Source organism: Galeopterus variegatus, unplaced genomic scaffold, assembly GCF_000696425.1.
Source record: "Galeopterus variegatus unplaced genomic scaffold, G_variegatus-3.0.2 Scaffold321, whole genome shotgun sequence".
Classification (NCBI taxonomy): domain Eukaryota; kingdom Metazoa; phylum Chordata; class Mammalia; order Dermoptera; family Cynocephalidae; genus Galeopterus; species Galeopterus variegatus.
In genome coordinates, this window is record NW_007726432.1 from 381,601 (window position 1) to 406,220 (window position 24,620).

Sequence of the window (24,620 nt, forward strand, 5' to 3'; positions counted from 1 at the left end):
GGGAACATGGAGGAAGTTTGCGTGCCTATTTCTCTTGCTGCAAATGAGAAAAGCTGACATTCTGGTCAATTGCTTTTTTTTTTTGCATGTTCTTCTTACACTGTGAGTAAAGAACTGAGAGGGAGAACTTAAGTGTAACACTAAAATGCATCTGGATGTTTTCTAAGCTTCAGAGTCAGGCAAGAAGGGAAGGATTGAGTATGTGGGGTCTCCGTGCTCAGGGTGGCTGCAGTGATCCTGTCCCCCTAAGTTGTACCGCCCTTCCAGCTCCCATGAGCTCTGCAGTGTGGAGGGGCAATCCTGGCTGGGAGGTCTTCCTTGTCCAATTAAGGACAGAATCTATGCACAGGCTCTGCTACTCCCAGGCAGGTCACGGAATGTTTTATGCTCAGAGAGGAGTGTAAGAACCGGTGGCAGGTGGCTAGTTCCCTCTGAATCCATCTTCCCTTTCTTTCTGGGGGTGAAGTCATTTAGCTAGAGATTTTACTTCCCATTTCCCTGTACAGGCCATGAGAATGAGTCATTGCCTGCGAAACATGAGCGTCAGTGGTATGAGCAACCTCTGTTTCCCATCTGAAGTGGAAATCTCTCTTCTCGGACTTGTTCTGCTTCTCCCTTCCAATGGGCTGGCACCTAGCTGTGCTGGCAACCCCATTCAACCAAGTACACGAGCCGTGCCCTGCAGGAATCTGGATCTCTTAATTACAGAGAAATCGAACATCCTGCCAGCTTAGACTGTCCAACTCCACAATGTTATGTAAAAGAAAAGAAAATTCATTTGAACTTATGAGCCACTGTATTTTGAAGTCTGTTTAATATAAGAGCTTAGATTTCACCCTGAGTAATGCAGAGCATTTCCAAGCTGGGAAGTAGAGCATTGACTTCAAGTCAGTATTTTGTCTTCCTTCATTTTTCCCTTCTTTCCTTCCTTCCATAAATATTTGTGGGACACCAGCTCTGTACCAGCCACCGTGCAAGGTGCTGGCAATAGTCAACAAGAGTCATGTCCCTACCCTCTTGGAGCCTACGTTCTAGCAGGAGAGACAGGCAAGAAAAAGTAGACAGACGTAAAATTAAAATACCTATGGACTGGAATATATGTTGCGAAGGACAAAAACTTGGGGCGGTGATGGAGACAACAGGTGGGAGAAGGCTACTTTAGCTAGTGCAGTCAAGGGAAGCCTCTGTAAGGAGGTGCTGCTTTGGCTGAGCCCTAACAGAAGAGAAGAATCCAGGCCTGCAAGAAGTGGGACCTGCCATTCCAAGCAGAGGAGCATATGCAAAGGCCTGGGCCAGGAGGAAGTTCTTGAGCACAAGGAACTGAAGACAAGCATGAAGGGGGAAGACAGGCCCAACAGGAGACTGGCAGTACGGGTGGGAGTCGTCAGGTCATGGTTTGACTCTCAGTGCACCGGGAGGCTGTCGAAGAGTTTTAAGCCAGGGATGGAAGTGGTGGGTAGGGATAATTCACCTGATTATTGTTTTAAGATAACTTTTGTGGAGAATAGACTGTGAAAAGTTTAAGAGTTTCTACAGTTGCCACAGGCCACAGTGGCCCTGGCAGTGCAGGATGAAAAGGTTATAAGAAAAATCATAGAAGAATTTCTCTAATAACTTAATTATTATTTGAATACTATTTAATTTTAAAAAGTAAGTATAAGCCAATCTTTTTTTTTTTTTTCCCCTTTTTTGTCTTTTTTCGTGTCCGGCAATGGATCGCAACCCTCAGTGTCGCGCCCGTACCGGACCGGGACCGGCAACGGGATCGCAACCCTCGGTGCTGCGCCCGCACCTCGCTCAGCCAGTGAGCGGGAACCGGTCTGTATGTGGGATCCGAACCCTCGGCGGGAGCACCACCGTGCTCCCAAGCGGCGCGCTGTAGCAGTGCGCCACCGGGCCGGCCATAAGCCAATCTTTTTAAGAGTTAAGTTGGAAAAAGTGTTTCTTAAGCAATATACTGTCCCAATTCTGAACAGGTTGGGAATTGCTGGTGTAGAGTTTAGTGGTGCTGTCATCCTGTCAACATTTGTAGCTTTTGGTTGTGGGTGAGGCTGTTGAAAAGGGACTTCCTCAGGCGCTGAGCACTGCTGTTCCTGGAGGTTGTAAGAGTTGTTGCCGTGTGTATAGAAAGCTTCTGAGAGGCCCGGCCTTTGAATTTCTACTCCTGGTTTAGAGATAGGAAAGAAGGAAATGAAAATATTTTAATTTAAAATCAAATATTTAAATACAATTTGAATACATTTAAATACATGTTTAAATTAAATATAATTAAAATGAATATTTTAATTATGAATTAAACCTCCCCAGATCATTAAAGCTATCTATTTTTCTTAAGCAAGGAAGGGCCATATTTAGGTACCATTATTTCCTTCCAATATTAATTTCTAGTGGAGATTTTCCCTCTTAAAGAGCAGTATTCTGACTCTTTATGACATAACTATTGACAAGGACGGGAACCGTACATACAGTTCCCAGATTTGCCAAGTCTGATGCAGTTAGGATTGCGGTTTTCTTTCTAAGGTGGTTTTTAACTCTGTCCTCAGAAATGGAAAAATGATTCCTTATCTTTTTTCTTTTCTTGTCAGAGAAGTCACATCAGGGTCTGAATCCATCCAAGTTAAATATATTTTGAGACTCACTTTTCTTGGGTTAGGTTTTTGCATATGTAAGAAATCTAACAAGAGAAGTCCAAATTTCGGTGTTTACACATCAAAAAATGGTTAGCGTGCCCCAGCCTTGCTTTACAGACTTGCTGAGGATGAAAACCTTCTTTTCTCACACCACCCCCATCTCTCTCCCCAAGAGCTTCTCGAGGGAGTCAGTGGAGGGATCCGGGTATGCTTGACCGCCCCTGGAGAATGGCCACATCAGCTCAGCTGTGCTCTGCATAAATCCCCACGGTGGCATCGGGACCCTCCGGGACAGGAGGAGGTAAGAGGGAAGCACAGGCTCACACGTGTCTGTGTCTCCTACGGCAAGCTTCCCTTCTGTATGCTTTCTTCCTCTGCTCCAGAAAAACACCTGGAAGAGGCCTGGGGAGTCAGATCGAATGTACTGGCTCGGAGCCAAAGCCTGACTTCTCGTGGCCAGCGACTCTACGTTCTCGAGTCTTCATTTCTGTCCTGTGGAAACTGATAGGGAAGGTTAATGAGATTAACGTGGCAAAACACTGTGGGCTTCTGAGAAGGAAGGAGCCAGACACATGCGGTCCCCTGTGAACTTACAGGCTCGTCCATTCCCATTGGGGATATTTTAATGAGCTGTCTTCTAGTAAAACTTGATTGTTTTTATTAGACAGTTCAAAAGTACAGTGTATTCAGGGCTGGTTGAGGAAGTTACACCAGTGGCTACTCAGTAAATGCCTGATGACCAATGAATGAATGTCCCGCTGTGTTTTGCCTCTGACCTTTTCACCAGCTTGGCCTAATGCTTGACACCTTTCCAGACGTGCAGAGATAAGTATTTTCTAGGATGGGTCTTTCTATTCTGAAAAGAAATTGGGTGTATGATAAAATGTGGTAAAACGAAATAGTGCGGACAGAAACTGAACACTAGGTGGAACAGAAAGATGAAATACCCCTTTGGCTGGAGTTCTTCTGAGTTGCAGATTCCTGAGGAAAGCGGAGAAGATGGAAATTGTGTATGTGTGTGAATGTGTATGTGTGTGTGTTTATGAGTATTTTTAAAAATGATATATAAGTGGAAAGAAGAAAAGGAGGAAGAAGTTTTGGTCAATCTATAAAATCACTACAATTTATGAGAGTTTAAAAGGCAATTTCTTTTTAAGGGGCAAATTCCTAATTTCCCACATAAAAGTATGGGAATTGAATGGTAAATCCTTCTCTGCAGACAGGACCCCTGAAAAGAGGCATGAAAAAGAGTTACTGTTCCGTTTCCATTCATGTCTCTTGAAAGCCCATGGATGTGACACTGCCCCGCAACACACAGCCCTGGGTTTCAAAGCTGCCCGGATGACTTTTCAGAAATGATCTATTGTGGCGCTTTGTTTTGTTCGGGTCGCCCTCGTTTTGTTCTACTCGGCTGTATCACTCTTCTGCTGCAACACACAGCCCTGGGTTTCAAAGCTGCCCGGATGACTTTTCAGAAATGATCTATTGTGGAGCTTTGTTTTGTTCGGGTCGCCCCCGTTTTGTTCTACTCGGCTGTATCACTCTTCTGCCGCTGCCATTAATCCACCCTGTCTACTCCTCCCCATTCAGAGGCACATTTTACCCCTCGCCCTGCACAGAGAGCCCGGGGATGAAATGGCTGAAAGGCTCGGCGTCACTGCAGAGGGACAGCCAGGGAGATGCAGGGGCAGCGGGTGCTCGGTGCACGGGCTCACCTGGGTGGCGGGGGTGCTCAGAAGAAGAGGAGGGTGGGGGGAGGGAGAGAGGGACAGAGAGAGAGGGAGGGGGCCAAGCCACGGGAACAGGCTTTATCTGTGGGTCAGGAGCCTGGGCAAGTCAGAAAGAAGACTTTTACTTGCACTTGAGCTGTATGGCTGAGCTGCTCGGCAGGACACTGGAAACACGAACTTGTGCAGCCTGCAAATGAGACCACCCTTAATTTTCGGTTTTTATTTGATTCATTCATTTATAGTTAGGCACGTACAGGTTTGTGTGGCTCAAGGATTGTCAGGCTGGGATAAAACAGCAGAAGATACAATGATTATTCATAAAAGAAAGTTATTAAAAATAAAACTAAATCTGAAATCTGTCATTTGGTTAGTAACGCAAATTTGGTTCACATTCTCTCGTCCTCTTGGAAATCTCATTATGTCTGATTATACTCTAAATAGGGAAGATGCTTCTTTTCCACCTCCTTTCTGACCTACCCATCACCCACTTTTAGTACTGCAAAGGGACTGCTCAGAGGTCCCAAAGAATCCCGTGATATGCCAGTTTATAAAGTGGTAGCAAACATTCCCCAGATGAATCAGTGGCTTAATACAACAAAATGTGTCATTGCCATTCCATGTCCAGAGAGGGGCAGCAGGGGACTCTGCTCAGCATCAGGACAGAGGGTCCTTCTCTACTTGTGTTTGGAGGATGTCCATGGACTGAAGAAGGAAGCTCCCAAGGCTCACGCACTGGTAACTACATCTCTGGCTGGGGAGGTGCTTCCCCTTACAACTGGTCTAATGACTACACCCGACTGCCAGGGCCAAGAGGCTCAGTGTCCAATGTCCAGGAGGAAGGTGTAGGGCAATTGGAGGAGAATGGTCAGGGCCCCTCAGATGTTCAGAATCTTGCTGTGCATTTGATGTAAATATGCACATGCACCCAGGTGTTCCTTGGTTATTATCTAATGTAACTGCACATGCGCACCCAGGTGTCCTGGGTTATGGACTTCAGTATAAAGGACTAACAGCTCTGATACATGGTGCCCCTCGGGACACTCCAGGAGGCCACTAGGGCAGCTGCTCCTAGCTCTGAATAAAGCCTATTGATTTTTTACCCATGGCTCCCAGGATCTTTTCCTATTACCTAGCTCGTGGACCTGTGTGTGAAGGGTTTGTGACCCAGTCTGTACAAGGGGCTTGAAGGGTCTGTGAGCTCTAGTTGTGGCTTGACAGAAGACAAGACGCAGCACAGATCCTACACATGTTCTCAGGGATAAATAAGCAAGAAGGTTGAATAAAAAACGGGAGCAAAACAATTTCAAAACTTTACCTGAATGATAAAAGTGAGTCATTGAATTGGTGGGATTTTCATTAAACACAAATCTGAGATGAACATTTAAGATAAAAGTTATACCAGCTTTCAGGAATTAACAAATTGGAACACAATACTATCGGCCCAGCCTGCACTCTCAGTTGAGCTGCATGACATTAGGCAAGTTACCTAACTGCTGGGCCTCCATTTCATCACCAGTAAAGTGAATCAGCAGGTCTATGTAGTGCTTCCCAAATCTGAGTGGGCTTCAGAGTCCCTGGGAGGATTTGTTAAAGCATCACGGTGGCAGGGCCTTGCCCCAGAGCTGCAGATTCAGCAGGCCCAGGTGGGACCCAAAACATTGCATTTGTAACCAATTCCCAGGAGCAACCGATGCTGCTGGTCCAGGGACCACACCTTGGAAATGCTTGCTAAGACCCAATCCAGTTAGAAAACTTACTCTCCTATAGGGAATGAGGCAGAATTAGTTAATGAGTTGACTAATAGCTATAGTAAAGTTTTCATGTTGAAATTTGATGGGAGAAGGATTCTCTGAAGCATCACTAACCCTTAACCTTTTTTGAGAGCACAATTGCATGTTGGGTTGACACATATAGTTTAAAGACACATCTCAATAACAAGATGTGGTCCAGACAGCTGCCCTTGTGGGGACAGAGGCTGCCACTAAAACTCTGAACAATTACTTAAAATTAGACTTGTCAAATTTGTTTAGGGTGATCAAGCAAGTACATACATTGACCTAATGTCATTCTTCTTGGAGAGATGTGGTAATGATTTTGTATATCAGTCAAACTACTTAAACACTAATGCTGCCTTCATCCCGTGATCACCATTCTAGTCAGACGTCATTTTTAGAAGCCCTTGGGGATCTGCATCCTTTAATCATTCTTCAATACCCAAACCAAGCATTCTTTAATAGGTGTAAATTGAACAGTGTTCCAGTGCAAACAAGGAGAGGGCACACTGATCAATGACTCCATGCATGTGTATTGGAAAGTCATTGCTGTTAGGTAGGTAACAAATGCTTAACTCCTTTCGCTTCAGTGGAAATACCAGCTTGTGGAGCTGAGAAATACCACTTGTCATCACGACTGGGAAACACAGAGTGAGTTGTGATTCCAAAATATTAGCTTTTGAGGAAAGAGTTAAAAATATCCATCATAAAAATACACTCTGTTCCAATGTCCGAAACTGCATTCAGGATACTTTTATGTGAATCCAACTAGAAACAAAGTGTTTCTACCCTCCAGCGATCTTGTCTCTTTCTCTCTCTGAATTAGAAACAATATAAAAATTTTGTTAACTTGTCAAACCATTCTTTTTCTTTTCTTTTTTTTAGCTTCTGATAGTTTGTGATGCGTCTAAATCATCACACATCCGAGCTGTGGTCTGGTGACATGAAACAGGTGTTCTCTCCTACTTTTAAAACAACTGAAGAAAAACCACCACACTCAAGAAGCCCAGGAAAAACCCTTTTCATAAACGTCATGCCCACTTTTCACTCTTGCCTCTTTCTGACAACTTTCTCAATTGATCACATGTTACTGGGGTGGGAAGAAAAGGCAGGGACTGGCCCACCGCCCCCCGGCCCAGGTCTGCCAGCCTCTGTCTCCGAGGCTCAGGGACTGCTCTCTGACACCACTGGAGGTGAAGTGCCATGTGTGCTCCTTTCTAATCTGCCTGTTTTTTGACAAAATGTCCTGGTTCTTGGAGAGGAATCTTTCAGGTTGATTTAAGTTTGAGTTTTAAAGCAGTCCAGGGCAGAATGCTTAGAACGAGTGGAGAGGGAGAATGAGGGAGACATCAGCTTCTTTGACAGTCTTTGTTCAATAGCTTATACTCAAAGGCCACTTTTGGTGGGCAAGCTCATTTGGGCAGCTTGTCTTAGCACATTGTGCCATAATTTGTACACGTCCTCACAGAGCATATATTGCTTAGTCTTTAATGATCGACTGAGGGTGTTGAAGGTCATGGGGTGAACCTTTTGAGGGGGGTGTCTTGGCCTCTGGGTCATTGCTTGCAAGCACAGCTGGAGGGACGCAGGCAGAACACAAAGCCGTCATCCTGTGCCACCGCCATGGTCTCAAGGACCAGAGCGCTCTCTGTAGTATAAGAGCACATTCGCGGTGGGAAGCTGAAGGAGGTCAGTATTTAAAAAATCTGGATCAACTTCAAGAGTCTGAGAAAGCAGACTTGACAATGGGGTACAGAAATGACCTGCCCCCATCCCCACCTTTTTTGAGGGATCCCTCGGAATCTGCAGGTGTGACTCTCTGTCTCCTCTTTCTCTTGCACGACTACCTGACTTTCCTCAGCCTCCCCAGATTTTGGAAGGTCTGCACGAGCATTTGCATGTGCTAGGCACGTTGAAGTCGAGGATAGTCCGTGACTCTAAACCTGGTTTCTTCCCTTAGAAATCACATTACCTCTCCGGGTTTCGATTTCGTCATCTGTGAGATGAGGGAGGGAGTTGAACTAGGTGAACTCTAAGGTCCCTTTGAGACCTAACAGCCGAAGTCACTTTCTCCAATACCCACTCTCACCAAGGACAAGGGAAGGAGGCACATTACCTGTCTGTGCAGTCCCTGCTCCGATTCTCAGCCATGGACACCAGCGTCAAAGTCACTGCTCCCAAACCTTAATGCATTCAAGTCGTGACCTGAGATCATGTTGAAATGCAGATTCTGGCTCAGCAGGTCTGGTGTGGGGCCTGCGATGCTGCCTTCTTGACAACTCCTGGTGATGCAGCAAGGCATAAGTGACGAGGCTTGAGATGACAAGCTGCTGAAGGCTGGGGTCTGGTCCATTTTGCTACTGATGAACCTTCTGCACAGCCTGCTCAGGGTGCACAATTAGACTCATCTGAATTAATGAACACAGGGGATGTTCAGAGAGAAGAACAAGTCCTGGCTACTGATCCTGTGGTCAGATCTCATCCTCACCATCTCCCATTTTACCTTCAACTGGATCAGAGGCTTCTGGCAGCAGAACTGGCCTCTTGCCTCACTGGGCCCAGGGCTGTCATGGGGGCAGGAGGTAAGCTGGAGACTCAGGGGAGCTGCCGGGGGTGGGGGGGAAGGTTGTGTCCTGCTGCCTCTGTCCCCTAAGAGCTGGTTCCTGAGCTGTCACTGAGGTCTCAAGCCTATAGTCTTATGTGCTTTCTCTTTTCCCCGTAAGTTTCTCTTTGATGTTCATTTCAACCATGGCAAAATATTTTGGGGGAGCGCAGAGTCCCACACAGTGTGACTGTCCTCTGAGGACAGAGCCCTGATGGGGAAGCCGCATCCATGGGCGTGCTTCTGGCTGGCCCACTAACCAGGGCAGTGACTTCCAACCTAACAGGTCACAGATGGGCCTGTTCGTGGAGCTCCTGTGCAAGCTGCAGCACAGAGAATGAATGTGAGCTTATGTCTGCTTCACTGTGCAAGGGTCAGCCTGCTCTGGAGGCCGGAGATCGTGCCTCGTGTACCTCTGGGAACCTTTGGCCCCTCTCGAGTATCAGCACAGAGGAGGCTGGCCCTCTCCTGTGTCGCCCCCCCATTCTCTCTCCCCCTTCACTTCTCTCTGTCACACACATGCACTAACGGAAATGTTTGCTTTCTGTATGTAAGCTATTTTGAGTCCAGGGCTTCCTGGCCTTTTTACTGAGAAGAATAATTTGAACCCTGTCAAGCTCGCTGACAACCAGGCCTCTTCCCCAAGTCCGCGGGTCTGGGGTGGGGGGCACTGGGAATCAGTCCTCCCACCCCTTTCTCTTTCTCTCTCTCTCTTTTAAAAGTGCTCCAGTTGATTCTCACTTCAGGCACATTTGGGAAACAGTGTTCAGTGCAGGTGCTCAGCTTTGCTGCCCCTCGGATCACCTGGGAGGCCCTCAGAAGTCCCCGTGCTCAGCTGGGGATGGGACAGGCATCAGTCATGTTGACGGTTCCCCAGCCTATTCCCACCTGCACTCTCAGGGTTAAGAGCCCCTGGGATCGTTTCCGACAGACTCGTCCAGCTCAGGGAAGAAGTCGGGGTGCCCACCACCTCGTCTGTAAGGCCAGCGATTCCCTAACTTGGCTGCACATTAGAATCATCCAGGCAGCTCTGAAAAATCCTGATGCCCAAGTCACCACCACTTGCCAATGAAGTCAGAACGTCCGGGCTGCAGCCCGCCATCGGGATTTTGGAAGATGCCAGGTGACCTGGTGGTGCAGCGGGTCTGGGAGGCAGGCCCAGGCCGGAGCCTGCTGCACTGGGCGCGAGCCTCAGGGTGCCCGGGCCGCGCCTCTGGCTGCTGTCGCCGTGTGTCTGCAGTCGCGAGGCTGCGGGTCGTCCTTCCAGCCTCCCTGGGGTCTGGCGTCCACGCAGACGCTCCTCCTGGGCGTGCTGACAAGGACCTGGTGACTGCAGACACACGGCGACAGCAGAGCTCTGACCAGGAGGGGTCGGGCACAGCGTCCCAGGACCAAGGCGAGGCCTCAGAGTGACGCTCCTCCGCCGGCGGGACAGTCAGCGGTGCGGAGAGCTGGCATCAAGTCCCTGGAGCCTCGGAGTCCCACGACCCTTTGTGCCGAGCTCTCAATAGGCAGGCGACGGGGACGCCCGCCGGGAGACGCGCCTGCCTGCCCCACGCACGCGGGGACCCTGAGCGACACCGACGGGCTGTGACGCGGCTGCACACGGTCGCCACCAGGGCAGCTGTGACAAGCGCCGAAGCCTGGGCCCCACAGCAGAGACGCCGACCCGCGTGCTCCGGGGTGCGGGCTGGGCGGCGTTGTGGGGGACCCTCTGGTACCTGGCGTGGGCTGCAGGGCCGAGAACCGTCCCCCCTGCGCTGGTCCCAGTCCCGGCCCCCGTGAACTCAGCGCGGGAGGGCGGCGGCCCCTCCTGCAGGGCCGCGGGTCCCATTGCCAGCACCAGCCCCCACCCCCGCCTTGTTAATGGCTATTTTATTTTATTTTTTGTCGACTTGACATCCATACTCCAGACTTAGGACCAAACGTCCATCCACCAAAACCTGGACAAGCTCTGCTTTCTTTCTTTCTTCTTAATTATGGTAAAAAACACCTAACACAAAATTCACCATCTTAACCATTTTAAGGGTACCGCACAGCAGTGGTGACTATGGGCATCTGGCTGTGTAGCAGGTCTCCAGAATGTTCTCATCTCCCAAAACTGACACTCCGTACCTCTTGAACAACAGCTCCCCGTTCCCTCCCCCAGTCCCCGACACCCCCCATTCTACTCCCTGTCTCTGTGAAGGGACCACTCTAGGTACCTCGCATGAGTGGAATCACAGTGTCTGGCCTTTTGGGACTGGCTTATTCCGCTCAGCATAATGTCGTCAAGGTGCATCCACGTTGTAGCACGTGTCAGATTCTCCTTCCTTTCTAAGGCCGCGTAGTCTTCCGCTGTGTGTGTGTATATGTTGCATTTCATCTCTCCGTCCCTCTCTCGGTAGACACTTGGGCTGCTTCACCTCTTGGCTATTGTGAATAATGCAGCAATAAGCACGGGACATGAGGTCCTGCTTTCCATTTTTTGCAGATGTATTCAGAAGTGAGATTGCTGAATCATACGATAATTCTGTTTTTAATTTTTTGAGGAAACTTCGTACTGTTTTCCATAGTGGCAACACCATTTCCCAATCCGACTGACCGATTTCTCCCCATCCTTATCAACTTCTTTTCTTTTCTTTCTTCTTTTTTTTTTTTTTATAGTGGCTATCCTAATTAATGTGAGATAATATCTCAGTGTGGTTTTGATTCTGATTTGGATTTCTGTCATAATTAGTGATGCTGAACATCTTTTCATATGCTTGTTGGCCATTTGTATATCATCTTTGGAGAAATGTCTACTCAAGTCCTTTGCCCATTTTCTAATCATGTTTTTGGATTTGTTGTTGTTGTTGTCATTTTTTTTTTTTTGTCTCTTTTTTCGTGTCCGGCAACAGATCGCAACCCTCAGTGTCGCGCCCGTACAGGACCGGGACTGGCAACGGGATCGCAAGCCTCGGCGTTGCGCCCGCACCTCGCTCAGCCAGTGAGCGGGAACGGGTCTGTATGTGGGATCCTAACCCTCGGCGGGAGCGCCACCGCGCTTCCCAAGCAGCGCACTGTAGCAGTGCGCCACCAGGCCGGCCGTTGTTGTCATTTTTATTGAATCATAGTTCTTTATATATTCTGGATATTAACCCCATATCAGATATATGATTTGAAAACATTCCCTCCCATTCTGTATGCTGCCTTTCTGCTCTGTTGATTTGTTTCTTTTGATGTGCAGAAATTTTAAGTTTAATGTAGTCCCATTTGCCTGTTTTTGCTTTTGTCATCTGCATTTTTGATGTCACATCCAAGAAATTATTGCCCAATCTGATGTCATGAAGCTTTGCCCCTGTGATTTCTTCTAGGAATTTTAGAGTTTTAGGTAGGATGTAAATGTAAGGTTTAGGTCTCTGGTTCATTTTGAGTTAATTTTTGTATAGGGAGTAAGGTACGGGTCTAACTTCCTCCTACTGCATGTGGATTTCCACTTTTCCCACCACCATTTGTTGGACAGCCGCGTTGTGTGGTCTTGGGACCCTTGTTGAGTGAGGTCCTTTCTTGTTTGAACCTGGCATTCATTCTGTTTGTCACCAGGGGAAAACTCCTGGGATACATTTGCCCTGCTGATTTGGCTGTTTGGCTGGTATCCTTCAGGCTCTGCCCATAAGAATCATGGATGCCTTTTTACTCAGTTTCTTATTTGAGACTCAACTATTGTTTACGCATTTCATTTGTCTGCAAGTCTTTCCTTTAACCTACATATTTTAAAAACCTTTACCAGTGGATCAATTTACCTTCCTTTGTCTAAGTTCCTGTTTGAACCAATTTTTCTTTGAAAAAAAAAACACAATTTTCTTTCTTTCTTTATTCATTTATTGGTTATACATATTCATGAGGCACAGAGCTGACTGTCAGCACCTATACCCAAGATGTGGTGACCAGATCAATACTATCAGCATGCTCACCACCTTAGATTGCAATTACTCCCTGTATCCTCCACCCAACCTCTCTCCATCCCCTCCCACACTCCCACCCCTGGCAATCCTAGGTCTGCTCTCTTCCTCTGCAAGTCCAACACACCACTGTGATTTTTCTTTCCTTCCTTCTTTCTCTCTCAGCTCCCACTTATGAGTGAGGATGTGTGGTAATTTTCCTGCTGTGCCTGGCTTATTTTACTTAACATAATTTCTCCAAGCTGATCCATGTTGCTGCAAGTGGCAGAATTTCATTCTTTTTTATGGCTAAGAAGTATTCCATGGTGTATGTATTCCACATTTTCCTTATCCAGTCACCCATCGATGGACATTTACATCAGATCCATATCTTGGCTATTGTAAATAAAGCTGAAATGAACATGGGAGTGCACGTATCACTTCAACATGATTTCCATTCCTTTGAGTATATACCTAGCAGTCTAATTGCTGGATCATATGGTAGATCTATCTGTAGTTCAAAACACAATTTTCTGAAGCCCTTAGTTCATTGTAATTTGCATCTCTTCTACCATGTAATTTTTAGTTCTTTTGAAATAGCCAGGAGGTCCAATTTACACTTCTCCAGGATCCAGTAACTCAAAAAAGCATGTCGTATATTGATAGGAAGCTCTAGGTAACCTGGTTAAGTCTCAGCATTATCTTTCAATGTATTAACATGTAGAGACTGCTAACTGTTAGAGCTGTCATGGGACACCTTGCTCAGCTCCTTTGCTAGGTGAGGCCATGCAGACAGGCCAATTCAGTGTGACTGGAAAAGCAACATGCCGTTTCAAGGCTGGCCTTTTAGGGGAGCAGGTGTATCTTCTCCCTGCTTTCTTCTGCTGCTGTCAGGATGCATCACGCAATAATGTCCTAGCCACCTTGCTACTCAGGCACCACCTGGAAGCTTGTTAGAAATGCACAATCCCAGGTCCCACCCAGATCTACTGAGTCATTGTCTACATTTTAACAAGGTGCACATTAAAGTTTGGGAAGAAGCACCTAGTCCTAGAGGATGGTGGAGTTAACAAATGGAAGAATTTGGGTTCCCGAGTGACCATGTGGAGGAGAACTGCTCTGCCAACTTGAATGCATGCACAGGACTGTTAGATTGTGCTGAGCCACCAAAACGTGGGGGCTTATTTGCTACTCGGCCCCGCCTCCCCTTACCCATACATGCTGATGTTTGCGTCTTATCATGTCTGTCCCCACTCTTCCTGGAGTTGCTTCTCAGCTCCTTTTTGGGTAGGCTGCATTTTTTCACAGTACAAAAATTGGAACAAATGTGATTATATTATCAAATGCAAGTCCTTTTTTATGGAACTTTTCCTTTTTAAATTATTTTTTGTTCTATTATTTTATTTATTCTATAAATCAGAGTTGGCCAAGTATGGCCCATGGGCCAAATACTGTCCTCTGCCTTTTAAAAAAAATATTGAGGTGAATTTCATATTACATAAAGTTAGTCATTTCAAAGTATAGAGTTCAATGGTACGTTCACAGTAATGTACAACTATCACCTCTTTCTACTTTCAAAATCTTTTAATTATGCCCCTGTAATGCCCCACTTATTAAGTAATTATTCCTTGTTCCCCTCTTTCCAGCCATTGGCAACCACTAATCTGCTTTCTGTCTATGGATTTACCCTATGTGTATATTTCTTACAATACATGACCTTTGTGTCTGGCTTCTTTCACTTTGCCTGATGTCTTCGAGATTCTTCCACATTGCAGTGTGCATCAGTACTTCATTTATTTTTTATGGCAGAGTATTATTCCATTGCACCTCTTCCTGTTCTTGTAAATAAAGTTCTCTTGGAGACAGCCATGCCCATTAATTTACATACTATCTATGGTTGCTTTTGCACTTGAACGGCAGAGTTGGGTAGTTGGGACAGAAGACATATAGCTTCCAAAGACTAGAATATTCACTGGCCCTTTACAGAAAAGGTTTGCTTATCTCTGTTATTATATTTCTAGGAAATTTTATTATATTGTGTGTGGAAATTCTAAAGTTTCAGCAGAATTCTTTTATCATGATACGATTTGAAGGTTCATCTGGTTGAACACATATGATAGAAAGGCTACAAAAATTTTGAAAAAAAGGGGGAGTTGAGGAAGACTCACCGTAGAAGATATGTCATGGAACTGTAATAGCTACAGGATGTGTGCATAGGCAGGTCATAGAAAGGACTGGGGAGCTGGACAAGGCACAGAAATGTACAACGTGGTGCTTCTGCTCCGTGGAGAAGAAATGGATTTATTTAATAAAGAGTGTTGGACAACTCTTATTGAGATTATTCATGTAGAAAACATGAAGCTGGATCTATATTCACCTTCCTCCTTCAAAATAAATTCCAGAGGAATAAATATTTAAATGTGTGCAAAAGAAACTATGAACATACCAGAAGAAAATACTGATGCCTATCTTAGAAATCTTGTGTAGATATTCTTTTAAGCTTGACAGAAAAAAAGATAATATAAAGTAAAAAATTGACTAGTTTGTAGATAGTTGATATAAATGTAATGTAAATTTAAACACAATGTCATTTTTGTTGTTATTTATATGATTGACAAGATGAAAACAATTTAGAATACTCAGTGATGGAGAAAAGGGCTCTCTAGTACACTATCGGATTCAATATTTTTGGAGAGAAATTTGGCAGTACTAATAAGATTTTGCAAAGTATATGCCCTTTTACTGCACACATTCATGTTCTGGACATTTAATCTATAAAAAACTAGCATAAAGATGTTCCTTGCTGCAGTGAAAAGCTGGAAACCACCTCAATGCTCATCAACAAGTTTGCTAAAGTGAGTCGTAGTATATCCACATGATGGATCTCTAAGAAACCATCACAGAAGAGTTAGGATTTTCAACATTAATACAGGTTGTAAGTACCCTCTTGTTCTTTATCAAGCTGTGGTTATGTTTGTCTTCCTCTTTTATTAAGAAACATTTTTCCTGGATGCATTAAGGGGCAAAATAATGCACCCAGTTGCCATCGTAGTAAAATGATGGATATTATATATGTTTTAATATTTACTTAATTATTTTTACAAGTTAGAGATATTACATTTGGCATCAGAGCAATAAAGACTTGAAACAAATTTGTATTTCAGAGGTATGGACTCAAGTCTGTGTGTGGATGTGTATTTGTGTGTGTGCACACATGCCTGCATGTGTCCCTGTGTGTGTCTGTGCATGTGTGCACGTGCACATAGCATGCGTGCAGGTGCATGTACATGTGTATGTGTGTGCATGTACGTGAGTGTAAGGTCCCTGAAGAGCCTAACATTCAGTTGAGGATGCAACCACAACGCAGCTACCAAGAGAAGGTGCTGAATCAGTTCCACTTGCTTACTCTGACCCTGCCTGCCTTCCCCACTTTCCATCTATCTCCATCCTCCTTCCATCCTGCTGGTCTGGTACAGAAGACAGTGGGTCTTCAAAATGCATGGTGCTCTTGATCTTACTTACAGATACAGAAGTTTATTAAGGAACAACTTGCCTAGAGCAGCAATCACTAAACTTTGATGGTTCACCCTTATTAAAATATTTTTAGCATGAACTCCCAATATATGCATATTTATTTATTTTTAAGTTCTGCATCCCTATTACACCAGTAAATAATCTACATTATAAAATACAAAAAAAGATAAAAATCCAAAAGGATGAGATTTTAAAACAATATAAAAGTTCTGAATAGTTTCTCTGTACATCTCATGGAGGTGCTTTGGTGACTAGTAGACCAGGGGAGGAAAGGACTTTCCAAGTCTCACTTTAGAGACCTCATGGGAACTGCAAACTCTTTGCCCCTCCTCAAGGGCAAGGCTTCCTATCATAGTGATCTGCTGGAACCAGCTGCTCACTAGGTTCTTGTGAAGCACAGGACATAAGGTGCTGCTGCAAATGACCTGAGAAAGATTTTCTCCTGCAGTTTCTTTCCTGCCTTTCCCTCACTTGCAGGCCTTGCTGCTGTTCTGCAAGCTACCCTGCTATTCCCCTCCTGTGTCTTCTGCTTCTGGGTTAGGACTCAAAGCAGTCAAGTCCTAAACCACCATGCAGCGTTAGCCTCTTTAATCTCCCACAGGGGTCGAAGCCCACACCTTCGTCAGTCATTTTGGGCTTGAGCTTTTCTGTCCACAATTGTACATGCACTGGCTTTTTATTGCTCAGGTGGATGGTTATGAAAGGACAGGCCCGAGGTCTCAAGAAGTTTACCAACTCTGAAAAGACATGGAAAAGCAAGGATGCAGAAACACACGACACAGGCCGTACCTGTACACCAGAAATGTGTGACAGAACAGAGCGCATCTGATGTGTGCCTCTACGATGCAAGTCCATGGTGACAAAGTTTTCCAACAGTTACCTATGCCTGGCACTGAAAGCAGTGCCCGGAATAGAAGAAGGACTTGCTGAATGAATGAATGATGCAAATTTTGTCTTGGATTAGTGCCAATCAGGAGACCTCTTCTGTTGCCTGTTTTGGTTTGTGGTCTGAAAGAGCATTTTCTTGTGCACTCAGGTAGTTTTTCTCACAGATTGGAAGAAATGATGCAGGGAGGCCAAGACTCAGCTTTTGTCTTGAATCTCATTGATTTATTCAATTTGAAAACTCATCACAAGAAACATCCTCACGTCATTTGTAGCAGTTGCTCTGGCCTCACTGGTCCACAGCGGGAGGCCTGTGCTCCTGGGGCTTGACCTCCTCATGGTTTTTGCAGTGCTGGACAGTTTTTCCTCACTGCTTTTTTCCTACTGCCTCAAAATCTTTTAGTTCCCCAGTCCCCCTCCCACCACCAGAAAGGAATTTTTACTTGCTGTGGGCTTCTTCCCCTCCCTGCAGCCCCCTTTTCTAAAAGAGGAAATTCAAAAATTAAAAAAAAAATTATTGTGGTAAAATACACATAACATGAAACTTACTGTCTTAACCATTTTTAAGTGTAGGTTCAGCAGTGTTAATTATATTCACATTGCTGTGAAACAGATCTCCAGAAATTTTTCATCATGCAAATCTGAAACTTTGTGCCCGTTGAACAATAAGTCCCCATCCTCCCCGCTAGGCCCCTGCCAACCACCATTCTACCTTCTGTCTCTATGAATTTGACTAGCCTAGGTAACTCCTATAGATGGAATCATACAGTATTTGTTTTTTGGTGTCTGGCTTATTTCATTTAGCATAGTGCCTTCAAAGTTCATCCTTGTTGAAGCACGTGACAGGATTTCCTTCTTTCTTAAGGCTGAATAATATTCCATTGTATGTATACATCGTATTTTCTTTCTTCATTCATCTTTTGGTGAACATTTGGGATCCTTCCACCTCTTAGCTATTGTGAATAATGCTGCAATAAACATTGGTGTGCAACTGTCTCTTTGAATCATGCTTGTAAATCTTTTGATGTACACCCAGAAGTGGGATTTCTGGATCATACGGCAATTATATTTTCAATTTTTTGAGGAACTACTATACTGCTTTCCATGGTGGTTGCGCCATTTTACAATCCCACCAATAGGGCACGAGGCTTCCTCTCCAATACATTATTTTCTGTGGGTTTATATTTGCTTTTGGTAGAGGCCATCCTAGTGCATGTGAAGTGATGTTTCATTATATTTTTTAATTTTTTGAGGAACCTCCATACTGTTTTCCATATCGGCTGCACCATTTTACATTCCCAACAGTACACAAAGTTTCCAATTCCTCCACATCCTTGCCAACACCTGTTATTTTCCTTTGTGTGTGTGTGTGTGTGTGCATGTGTGCGTGTGAGTGATAGCCATTCTAATGGGTGTGAAGTGATATCTCATTGTGCTTTTCACTTACATTTCACTCATGATTAGTGATGTTGAGCATCTTTTTGTATGCTTCTTGGCCTTTTGTGTATCATCTTTGGAGAAATGTCTATTCAAGTCCTTTGCCCATTTTGTAATTGGGTATTTGTTGTTTTTATTATTGTTGTTGTGGAATTGTAGGCATTCTTCACATATTCTGGATATTAGTCTTTTATCAGATGTATGATTTACAAATATTTTCTTCCATTCTGTAGGTTGCTGTTTTGCTCTGTTCATTATGTACTTTGATGCACAAAAGTTTTTATTAAAGTCAGATATAGTCCTATTTGCCTATTTTTGCTTTTGTTGTGTGTGTCTTTGGTGTCACATCCAAGAAATTACTGCCAAATTCAATGTCATGAAGATGTTCCCCTATGTTTTCTTCTAAGAGTTTTATAGTTTTGCTTCTTATGTTTAGGTCTTTAATCCATTTTGAGTCAATTTTTGTATGTGGTGCAATGTAAGGGTCCAGTGTCGTTGTTTGGCATGTGGATATCCACTTTTCTCAGTACCATTTGCTGAAGAGACTGTCCTATCCCATTGAGTGGTCTTGGCACCCTTGCGGAAGATTATTTAACTGTACAGGTGAGGGCTAATTTCTTGGCTCTCTATTCTATTCCCTTGGTCTGTATGTCTGTCTTTATGGCAGTACCACACTGTTTTGATTTCTGTAGCTTTGTAATATATTTTGAAATCAGGAGTGTAAGCCCACCAATTTTGTTCTTCTTTTAAAAATTCGTTTTGTCTATTTGGGGTCCTTGAAATTCCATGTGAATTTTAGGATTTTTTTTTTCCAGTAGGTCTGCAAAAAGTGCTGTTGAGATTTTGGTAGGAATTGCATTGAATCTACAGATCACTTTGGGTAGTGTTGACATCCTGACAATATTAAGTCTTCCAATCTTTGAGTATGGGATGTCTTTCCACTTATATGTTTCTTTAATTTTTTCATCAATAATTTATAGTTTTCAGTGTACAATTCTTTCACCTCCTTGTTTAGGCTTATTCCTAAGTATTTTATTATTTTTGATGTTATTGTAAATGGAACTGTTTCTTAATTTCCTTTTCAGATTATTCATTGTTACTGTATAGAAGTGCAACTGATTTTTGTGTGTTGATTTTGCATCCTGAAAATTTGTAGAGTTTACTAATTTATTTTTTTTGTAAATTCTTTAGGGTTTTCTGCATTAAGATGATTTCATCTGCAAACAGAGATAATTTTAAATCTTCCTTTCCAATTAGATGCTTTTAGTTTATTTTTCTTGCTTAATTGCTCTGTCTAGGATGTCCAGTAGTATGTTGAATACAAGTGATAAGAGTAGGCATCCTTATCTTGTTCCAAATCTTAAAAGGAAAAATTTCAGTCTTTCGTCATTGAGTGTGATGCTAGCTGTGACTTTTGATATAAGACCTATATTATGTTGAGGTAGTTTCCTTATATTCCTAGTTTATTGAATGTTTTTTAGTAATGAAAAGGTGTTGAATCTTGTCAAACGTTTTTTCTGCATCAATTGAGAAAATCGTGTGTTTTTTGTTCTTCATTCTGTTAATATGATGTATTTCTGCCATTCTTTGTATAGTTCCTGGATCCTGTTAAATCTTTCTTCCCAACCTTCAGCTCCCTGACAATGCTCTCATTATTCAGTAAAATTGTGGGTAAGGATTTTTATCAATGTTACAAGTTGCGATATATTAGCTTTTTTGAGCACATTTGATTCTTCCATCATCTGTCATTCTAAGCCTTGTTTAAGAGAATACAATTCTGTTCTTTTATGATCACCCAGCCCTTCTTTTACAAAACTTTTCTGAGTTCTCTTTTGACTCTTTCCTATTTTTAATCTCTTCTCAAATCCCTAAGTAACCTCCTGTGTGTTTCCCAGAAAATCCATTCTGAAACGTTTTTCTTTTTGTGAAACTGCTCAGTATGATGACTCACAGTGAGAAAACATTAAAACAATTGTAACTGGAACTCAACATTCCCAGGCATGCCAATACCACCTCTTCATCTTGGGTATTTTCTGAGTCTGTTCAACTTAGATAGATGCAGGTCTTAAAAATATCCTTGGTTACCGGTGCAAAAAAAGAAAGAAGAAAAAAAGAAAAAGAAAAAAAAAAAAAGATCAAACAATAAGGCAGAACGAAATGATAACTGGACCTAGGAGATTTTGGAAGGGCAGGAGTTTTATTTTTAAAGTCTAACCACACTTTAAAAACTTACGGCCATTTTATGAATGCTTTATTTATAGATGTAATAAGTTCCATTCAGAGAAAAATGCCTAAAGAATTAGGTCATAAATGAAGGAAAAACAACATGGAACAAAATTGAAATAACACAATGCATGAGAAATGTCTTGTCCTTTCTAATATTTGTGATCCCTAAGTTCTGCTTTCTGGAGAGGCCACAGTGGGCAGAGATGAAGGGCACAAACCACGGGGAGTGGCACAAAGTCAGCCACAAGATGCTGTCACCACAGTTATTTTCTAAATACTGTCATAATTGCACTTCACTGTTATTATATATCACCGTGGTATTAATGAAAATGACATGTCTTAAAGGGAAAATTTGCATAAAGCTTTCTATTGGAGGGTCATAAAAGCTGAAAAAAATTTAAAACTCTGGTTTGGACATTTCCTAATTAGGTAAATTGTCAATTGGATTTTATTCTACCTTATTCTACCTTTTTTATTTGAGGAGTTTTTATTTTTTTGATAAAAAATATTTTCCCCTTACTAATGTCAAAGTACACAAATAAGTGTCTGCCTAAAACTCTCATTTTATGGGTAAAATCGTTCAGACTTTGTACCAGTATTAGAAAATTCTGGTTTTAATAATTCAAGGTTATGGGGCCTTCATAGAATTTCTTATGAGAACCATTCACAGAAATCCTGTATCTTACCAAGAGATTTCTATTTCACTCATGTTTTAATTCTATTTTTAGTAAAATTGATGATTAGCAGACACCTTGATACCTTGAGGCCTTGGTCAGTATGTAATAAATGACTCATCATTACCTACAGCACTAGAAATTCCTCATCCCCTGAAAACTGCTCTAAAAAGTGAAATATATAAGACAACTCCAAATTCCTGTCTTTTCTAAGATTTCCAAGCAAATATGAACCCTCCAAACCCCCTAAGGTACAATGTTTGGCCCGTTCTAATCTCCTGTGTGAACTCAGCCTTCCTGCCCTTCAGCTTCTAGCTGTGACCTTCGGCGTCTCTGCTGAGGAGCTGCAAGCATGACATTCCTTGTCACAAGCTCACTGTGTGCCTCATTTCAGACAGCCAGGCTATAGAAGTATCAAATTCACCTTCAGACTTTTGGCTTTGCTGTTTTAAAAAACCCAAACCAGAATTCTTCTGGAACGGCTCTTTCAAAAATCTCAGCTTGGCTTGGCCTGTGGCCAAGGGCTCCCAAGGGCTGTTTGTGGCAGGATAATCTCTCATAAGGGTGTTAGGTTCTGTCTTATTTCACATCAGGTCCGAGCTCTTTTATGACGCAGCCACTGGGATCACATCTGAGCAATAGATAGGGTTTGAGATTGGTGGAAGGAAACTAAAATAGGTGTGAATCCAGAGGGAAAGAAAAAGTGCCCCTATCAAAAGAATTATAATATATAATACAATTTATATTATTATGAAATTATGTTATTATATATAATATATTATAAAAACATAATACAATTCATATTATTATACGAATTTTCAAAGTTGCATCAACAATAAATAACACAAGTATGCAGTCTCATCATTACTGAAAACCATGGGGCTGTGAGGCTCAGAGAGAGAAACGGGAGCGTCTGGGCCCATACGAACCCCAGAAGCACTTTTTGTCTTCTTGCCCAATGTTTGCTCAATCAGCATCATTCTTTGGGATGTCTGTTGACGTAGGAGTGTGAGGGCATTAGCCCCCCGCTGCCTCAGGAGTCTCGATCCACATATTTTCTGACTATCACAGCTTGGAATAGAGCATAAGCCTGAGCAATCGTGGTCAGAGGACTCAGCGCAGGAACTGTGAAGTGGGGAGCAGGCAGGGGTGCCTAGTGACGCTCCTGCCTCTCCCACAGTGGATGCGACCCTCTCTCTCCCCCTTTCTTCCTTGGCAGCGGGGCTTCCAGAATGCACAGGCTGGGCCGCCTCCCTGCCATGCAGGGGTAAGTTTGGTTGGAAGGGGGAACATCTGGGGAGGCTTCCGGTAGCAATCTCCGGAGGCTGAATGAGATAATCAGGCTTCATAAATTGGGTTGACTAGACAATGAAATATTTATTGTGATTCCTCCCACCTTTTTTTTGAAGTTCAAAAATCCTTGTCATCCCTGGGCTGAAGTCTGTGTACACATGAGAGGAATTCACAATTAGATCACAAGTAGCCTGGTACCACTTACGGATGACCTCAACCTGCGGCAGGCAGCAGGCAGTGACTGGATCTGCATGTGAGCTTCATTTAATTGTTTTTTCTAATAAAACAGAACAATTCATGAAACGAAAGAAAGCAATCCAAAAAAATCGGCCTGTGTGATGGTCTTTCATTAGTTCCTGATGTATTAAAAATAGACTTTTATGGGGGCCGGCCTGGTGGCGCACTGCGATAGTGCGCCGCTTGGGAAGCACGGCGGCGCTCCCGCCGAGGGTTCGGATCCCACATACAGACCGGTTCCCGCTCACTGGCTGAGCGAGGCGCAGGAGCAACACCGAGGGTTGCGATTCCGTTGCCGGTCCCGGTCCGGTACGGGGGCGACACTGAGGGTTGCGATCCGTTGCCGGACACGGAAAAAGACAAAAAAAATAAATAAATAAATAAAATAATAATAAAAATAGACTTTTATATGAATAATGTTTAGTCCTAATTATACTTATTTTTTTCTTTACCTTGAGTCTCTACTACAAGAAATTGGAGTGTTGGGGCATTATTCAGATAATTCAGACCAAAATGCTGGTTTCTCTTTAAATATTTAGATAATGGGACAAACACATAGCTCCAGCTGACTTGTGTGGTTAGTGACTCTCTTTGGGTTAGTTGGTGGGGTCTTGGCTGTATTCTCAAGCCAAGTCACTTGACTTATTGGTTTGTTATAAAAGAGAGCCTCAACTTTCTGTCAAAAGTGAACAAAAAATTTTCCTTAAATGCTTGCACTAGTTAGTAATTTGGCATTTAAATATTTCAGACGATGAGTCATCAGCACTGAATAACAGAGAGAGGAAGATTCTTCGTCTGGGCAATGATGACCCTGCTTTGGTCCTCGCTACCTGCCCAGCCTCTGCTCCTGCCACTCCTCAGGGGATCCCATGCTCCAGAGAAACCTTGGCACGTCGGAACCTGGCCACGTCACTCGCTTCTCCATGGCTCCACGCCTGCCGTGCGCGTCCTAACTTTGTTCTTTGAGCAAACTGCTACATACTCCCTCACAGGAACCATCTGGCTTCTTCCTCATTTCCTCCTTGTGTGTTTTTTTTTCTTACTTATTTTTGCTTTGTTTTTTTTTGTTTTTGGAGGATGGCAGGTATAAAAATCAAATTCTAGACCTTGGTGTTATCAGCACCGCACTCTAACCAACTGAGCTACCCGGCCGGCCCCTCACTCCACCCGGACACCTTTCTGATCAATCCCTCCCACTACAGCCTGCGCTGAGAAAGTCATCTCTCCTTTGGGCTCCCACTTGATTCTATTCACATCTCTAAAATATCCCTTTTCTTCTCCCAACAGCCACAACTCCTTACGGAGGGCCCCTCCGGTGGTAGGCACTGTTCAGATGGTGAGAACGCAGACACGGTCGCTGCCCTCATGGGCTCACATTTGTGGGTAAGAGAAAGAGAATAAACATGCCTGTGACACAATGCCAGGTAGTGCTACGACAAAGCATGACAGGGTTTTCTTCTTGTGTGACTTTCCCAGTAGGCCGTGAACTCTTTGAGAGCAGGGACTGGTAAATCCAGCATAGAGGGGGGTGCTAGCACGTACCAGGTGTCAGCAAACGTTGAACGAATAAAAAAATGAAAGGCCTATTTTAGTGGCTTCTTACCTATGTGCAGCACTGGAGGATGTGAAAGTAATAAAAGCTAATTTGACTTGTTTTTTTTTTTTTTTTTTTTTTTTTTTTTTTTTTTTTTTTTTTCG

The 24,620-nt window shown here is 43.7% G+C and overlaps 1 long non-coding RNA gene across 4 annotated transcripts in view; it reads left to right on the forward strand.

The window, feature by feature from the left end:
- The window catches only part of LOC103586237, a 43,282-nt gene extending 19,282 nt beyond the window's left edge, over window positions 1-24,000 (forward strand). For 3 of the 4 annotated variants that reach the window (XR_550130.1, XR_550129.1, XR_550132.1), the window contains 4 exons: window positions 2,804-2,931; window positions 4,986-5,095; window positions 7,018-7,325; window positions 23,671-24,000. This is a non-coding gene — a long non-coding RNA (uncharacterized LOC103586237). The remainder of the gene's footprint in view (window positions 1-2,803; window positions 2,932-4,985; window positions 5,096-7,017; window positions 7,326-23,670) is intronic. The other variant, XR_550131.1, reaches the window with a different exon arrangement.
- The last annotated feature ends 620 nt before the right edge of the window (window positions 24,001-24,620 follow it).